Consider the following 6,276-nt stretch of genomic DNA (forward strand, 5'->3'; position numbering starts at 1 on the left):
ATGATATATATGTTAAGCAGTGGTCCCCAACCGTTTCAGCATGAGGCACCGGTGCTTCTATGTGAATCTAATGCCTGCAGATCTGAGGTGGAGCTGAGGCAATGATGCTAGGGCTGGGGAGTGACTGCAAATACAGGCGAAGCTTCACTCACTCTCCCACTGCTCACCTCCTACTGTGCAGCCCATTTCCTAACAGGCCATGGTCTTGTACTGGTCTGTGCCCCAGGGGTTGGGGGCCCCTGTGTTAAAGGATAAAGTGATTTAAAAAGAGAGGATAGTTATATACAATATTCATAGATTAGATGGCTAAATATTATAAGATGTAAATTCTCCCCTAATTGTTCTATAGAGTCAATATAATAATGAATCAAAATACAAGTAAGTTTTTGTTAAACTTGACAAGCTGATTTTGAAATTTGTATAGAAATTTAAGGGATCAAGAATAGCTAAGATATCTTTAAAGAAGATAGGTGGGAGAACTTGCTTTACCAGAGATCAATTACTGTTATGTAATTATAGTGTGATATTGGTACCACCGGAGAATAATCCAAAAGAATAGAGTAGAATTTTTTTTAAAAAAGGCCGAAACAGATGTGGACATGTAATTTACAACAAAACTCTCATACACTGATGGAGAAGGTATAATTTAGTTCAGCCTCTTAGAGAAACAGTTTAGCATTAGCTAGCGAAGCTGAAGATACACATATTCCATGAAGTAGCAATTTCCACTCATAGATTTATACTTAAGGTGGCCAGATTTAGCAAATAAAAATACGAGATGCCAGTTAAATTTGGATTTCCCATAAAGAACAAATAAATCTTTAGTGTATGTATGCTCTATACGATATTTGAAACATAGTAAAAAAATTATTTATTTATCCAAAATTCAGATTTAATTAGATGTCCTGTACCTATGTAACAATCCTCAGAAAAGTGTGCACAGACACACAAGGAGGCATGGACTGGGATGTTCACAGCATTATTTGTAATCAGCAAAACCTGGAAACAGCCCAATATCTATCAACAGTAGAATGGAAAAGTATATGGTGGTATATTTATGCATGGAACATTATGCAACAATTAGAGATGAACACTACTAGTTAGTCCTAAAAATGTAAACGGATCTCATTAACAATATCCAGCAAAAGACCAAATATCATAACCATCCATATTATAATTTATTTACATGCAATTTGAAAAACTGGTGTTTTTAAAATTTATAAATTAAACTGGTATTTAGGAAGATATGTTTAGGTGGTAAATTGTAAAGAGATTTTCATGAAAGTCAAGATATTGGTTACCTTTAAGTGGAAGAGGGAGATCATCTTTGAGAAGGGCCTAAATGGGGCTTCTGCAGTGCTAGAAATATTTTATTGTTTGACCTGGATGGTGGTTGCTCAGATGTTTACTTTGTATATTTCACTTTAAGCAGATTTAAAAAAAGAAGTAAGGCTACAATGTCTTACTTACCTACCTCCTTTGTGATAAGTACTTCATAATTCTTTCCCTTTTCATAGATAATATAACTTATTTATACACTTAATATTAACAGCAAAAAATTAAAATGTCTTAATTACAACATGAATAAGAAATAAATGAATCCTTGGGCATATTGTCACTTGAAGACATATGGAAGTAGTTGGATGCTTACCTCTGTACACTGAATCACCATGGCAGGGAAATTATATTGGTGACTAAAATGCCATGAACAATTGCTGCAGGCTGAGATTCTTCTGAAGTGGTGAACAGCTCTTAGTAATATTCTGGAGAAATTGTAAAAAAAAAATTCTTCCCTCATTGGCATAGTAGTTTCACTGCTAGAAAATTGCATTATATCAAAATGGTGAAAAAATATATACCTATAAATTTATGTGAAAACAAAAGTTCTATGCTAAGATAATGGTAAATAAGTCAGCTACAGGATTGTTCTTTGGGAAGATGAAAAATCATGCAAATATTGGGACAATTCTTCCTTATGCTAAATTGTCAAAATGGGCAGAATGTTTAGCCTCCCCAGTGTTCCCGAATGTGAGCATTGCCCCACAATCATTGTTTAACCAAAACAACCCTACAAATTTCCAAACGCCCGTTAAAGGGCTGTACCACCTCCGTTCAGAACTACTTTAATAATGTAAGAGTGTTAGAGCAACTGGAGTTGCTACGGAATTAGACTCCTAAATTTCTCTAAATAGCCTTACATTATTTCACTTAAATACTTTGTTAAATGATAGCAAAATACATGCATATATATTATGAAGGAAATTACCATATGGAGCTTTATTTGGTAGCCTTAGAATTAACTTAGAAAACTCAACTGTCACTATACATTTCAATTTTTTTAATTCCTAAAAGAGGGGGAAAGGAGGCATAGCTGGTACTGAACGGTAGGCAAAGTCAAAAGCATTTCTTTAGGGCCCTCAAAGAAATGACACAACCCACCCATTGCCATCTCCAACCAGTCAATGCCTGGTCAGACTTCTGCTTTTCTGACATTCTTATCTGAGTCCCAATTGGACCTCACTTTTTTGTGGAGGCTGCAGGTTTGGGGGCCAACAAGCATCAAACTACCAGTGGATAGGAAGTCCCACCTACTTAGAGGACTCCTGAAGGTGTATAATGGGGAAAGGACAGGTGAAGCAGGATAGACAGGTTCTAGATCTGGCCAGCAGCCTCCAGGTAGGATTTTGAACATTTCTCAGAAGAAATGTTATTACTGTTTTTCAGTGTTTAATCATCTGGAAAGTTGGTTATTTATTTCTTGGAATTTGATGTCTCTAACTCTGATAAACAGTAGTTAGAAACATGCTCGATTTGAAGGAGAGTGGGCCTTGAGCAGTTTGGGTATTTTGTGGTGGGTGAGGGAAGAAGGAATGAGGATGGAAAAGGAAATTGAGTTATTTTCCAAGATGTGAGCTTCCAGTTTATTTTTGAGATCCAAGGTATCTCTGTTGAATTATAAATCCTTGGAAGAAATTTTCTTCCGTGGAGAGAATGAAGGTCAGGTGTGAGAGGTTCTGTTACATATTTCTAAATAAAACAAAATGTTACCTTTACCAAATGCTTTCTGAAATTTCTCAGATCTTATTGTACAGGTCGTAATTATATACCAGATTGTCAGCTCCCTGAGTGCAGTGTCTGTTTCATCTTTGTAGCCCCCTGCTAGCTGGATATAATTTGTTGAATACATAAACTAATGAACGAATTTACTTTCAGGCATTGCAAAGACTGGGAGTACATTGATTTGTCAATTAAAGGACAAAGTACATTTTCTGAAATTGCTAACTAAGAGGCAACTCAAAACAAATTTACATTTTATTATTTTTTATAGCTAGTAACGTAAAGAATATCCATCTTTCAGTACATAAAATTTTAATAAGCATCTACTGTAGGCCAGGTATTGTGCTAGGACTTGAGGATATGTTCTTGTTTTCCTAATGCAGCCTATAGTCCAGTGGATATTTAGTATAGGATGTGATAACCTGTCTTTACATTTTCTTCATAATAATGATTCAAACAATGGATGACCAGTCCCCAGATGATGTGGAGTTCCGCCTGTTTTATTGATCTACATTTGAGTCTTTTGAAGTAACCCTTATTAAGAACGTGGAGGAAGTAGATCTACACCTATTTCCTGTACATGTCTTTTAATCTGGATCAACCCCAAGTCCAGGTCTTCTTTAGGTGTCTCTCGCACCTCAATTTTACACTTGTTGACATGAAAAGTGACATATATTTTACCTTATCAGAGGCTCATATCTCAATCTCTTTCTGCCCATCACTGTCCACCTTTCATTGGCAACCATAAACTCAGTTGGAAGAAAAGGATTTAGAGGGGAATGGCTTTAAAACACAAATAATCCCCAAGGGAGATAACCAACTTCAGGATGAATACTGATGTCCTTGTGACCAAGTAAGAACCTAAACCTTTGAAATAGCATTTTGTTGCTCAGCTGACATTTAAAATCACTGAATCATGAAACTTTAGAGTTGAAGGGATCTTGAAGTTCATGGGGAGGTCAAAGAGTGGTCTGAAGATCACCACATCCCAGTCAGCTGGGAGGGTTGTTAAAGACTCAGGTATAGGAACCTGATCCCAAGAATTGTACTTTTAAAACACTCCTGGGAGTTCCTTCATGGATAGAAACCCTGAAGTGAGTTCTGAGGAGACAGGAATTTAGTGGTAGAAGCCAAATCAGAGCCAGAGAGTCTGATTCCCCACCTAGGGCTCTTCCCCTGATGCTAAGTCATGTGGGAGTGAAATGCCAAAGTAAAACAAATCACGTTCTTCCTCTTTCCCCAAGTCCTTCCTTCATTTGAGTCTTGAGGTAGAATAGTCAGTAATTGTAAAGGATAAGAGGAACTCTGTTTTTTCATAACGTGTGCCAAATATTCTTTTTCCCCTGAGGAAGCACACATGAAATTTAAATTCCACACATTTCCTGCCTTGATAAGAGTCCATCCTGTGCTCCAGATCTCCACCAGTCTCCATGCTGGAACCTGGAAGATTTGATCTGGCCGTGCTGTAATCAGCATAGGCAGTTGCTAGCTTTGAGTTCTTTTTGGGCCATATATTGCAACATCTTTGTGAAATCTTATGTATTTTTGGACTGTGAGGACTTCTCAGGTAGGTTTTGCCTTCTTCTGTCCTCTTTTGCCTCTATCCATCCCAGCCCAAACCACGTACTCACAAGCCCATGAATGTGCCTTGGAGCGGAAATGGTTGGCAGCCAAGCCTGATATATTTCTTTCCACAGGCTCATTTCCATGCCTCATAGAGACAGACACTGGCCAGGAATCAAGCTATTAAGGAACAGAACTTTATGCCTGACAAATCCAAAAGCTACTGAAGCTCATGCTAATGATAGGAATCAGCAGAGCTTAAGCACTTCAGCAACCAGACAAGGAATGCTGTAAAAGATAAAATGGCACTGCAGTGCACAAAGGTGAATCCTGAGGTTCAACAGCCCCAGTGGCCACTGATTCCATGTCTTCTCACTAAGTCAGTCAGACCCTTCACAATTCAGCTTATGAAGGACTCGCGAGAAGTGCTGACTCTAAGAGCCACTAGACAAAGTCTCCACCCTAGGCATGGGGCTGCTCAGGCATGGAGCAGCTCTACCTACAGACAGTACACATCCACCAGAAAACATGTGGTGAAGTCAGGGGATGAAATAAAATACATTTTCAGTTTGCTCATGGTTTGGAGATTGGTTTAGTCTTTGTGTAAGGGCATTTGTTTTTCTTCCTGGGTAGAACTGAACTTATGTTTTAATATATTTAACAACGAATTATGCAATGCTAGTTGTATATATTGTAGGAATGCTGAAAATGGATTCATGTTGCTATAGGTATCATACTGATTATTGTTTTTTTTGGAAAGGGACAGTAGTTGTCTCTGTTTTAATTAGATGAACTACAGAACCATCATCAGAGTTGACATTTATTTAGAATTTATTAGGTATAAGAAGTGCTTTACTTTGATTATCTAATTTGATCCTCATAATCATCCCATGAGAAAGGAATAATTATCCTCATTTTACAGAGGGAAAAAAAGTGAGCCACTAAATGATTAATTCATCCAAAGTTACAGATCTATTAAGAAGAGAAGTTGGGATTCAAATAGAGTCCAGAACCCATGTTCTTATCTCATGTACAATATAGCTTCCCTAACTGTATAGTTAATGTATGAGAAATAGTGATGGACTGAACTTTATTCATTTGGTCTTTTCTTCAGTTGTTCATTCATTAATTCATTCATTCAATAAAAATAAGTACAAATTCAACATGAGACACTGGGCTTTGTTACAAAAATGTATAGGACAGATTGTGTCCTGAATGATTTCACTTTGTGGGAAGAACTGAGATTTGCTTTGTACATGAATAAATGGTTATAAGTGGAATGTGATACTATAATAAAAGCACTTACAGTGTGTTTGGTGAGGACAGAGGGGGAGGGAAGGAGAGAAAGAGAGAGAGACTGTGTGTGTGTGTGTGTGTGTGTGCATGCGTGTGTGTGTGCGTGTGGGGACGACAGCAAATTCTATGCACTCTAGTTATTTTCATAATATTTCAAGCAAGCGCCGTCACTTGGCTGCACAGACGCCACGCGTCCTGGGCCCCCACTCACCTCTCACGATCAGCTGGCTCTGGTGCTCCACAGCCGCGGCCTCGTTCCGGGCTATGCAGGTGTAGTTCCCATTGTGCATCAGGGACAGGTTGGAGATGCGCAAGGAGCTCGTGAAGTCAATGTTGTCGATGGTCACCCCCAGGCCCGCT

Source organism: Pteropus alecto, unplaced genomic scaffold, assembly GCF_000325575.1.
Source record: "Pteropus alecto unplaced genomic scaffold, ASM32557v1 scaffold78, whole genome shotgun sequence".
Classification (NCBI taxonomy): Eukaryota; Metazoa; Chordata; class Mammalia; order Chiroptera; family Pteropodidae; genus Pteropus; species Pteropus alecto.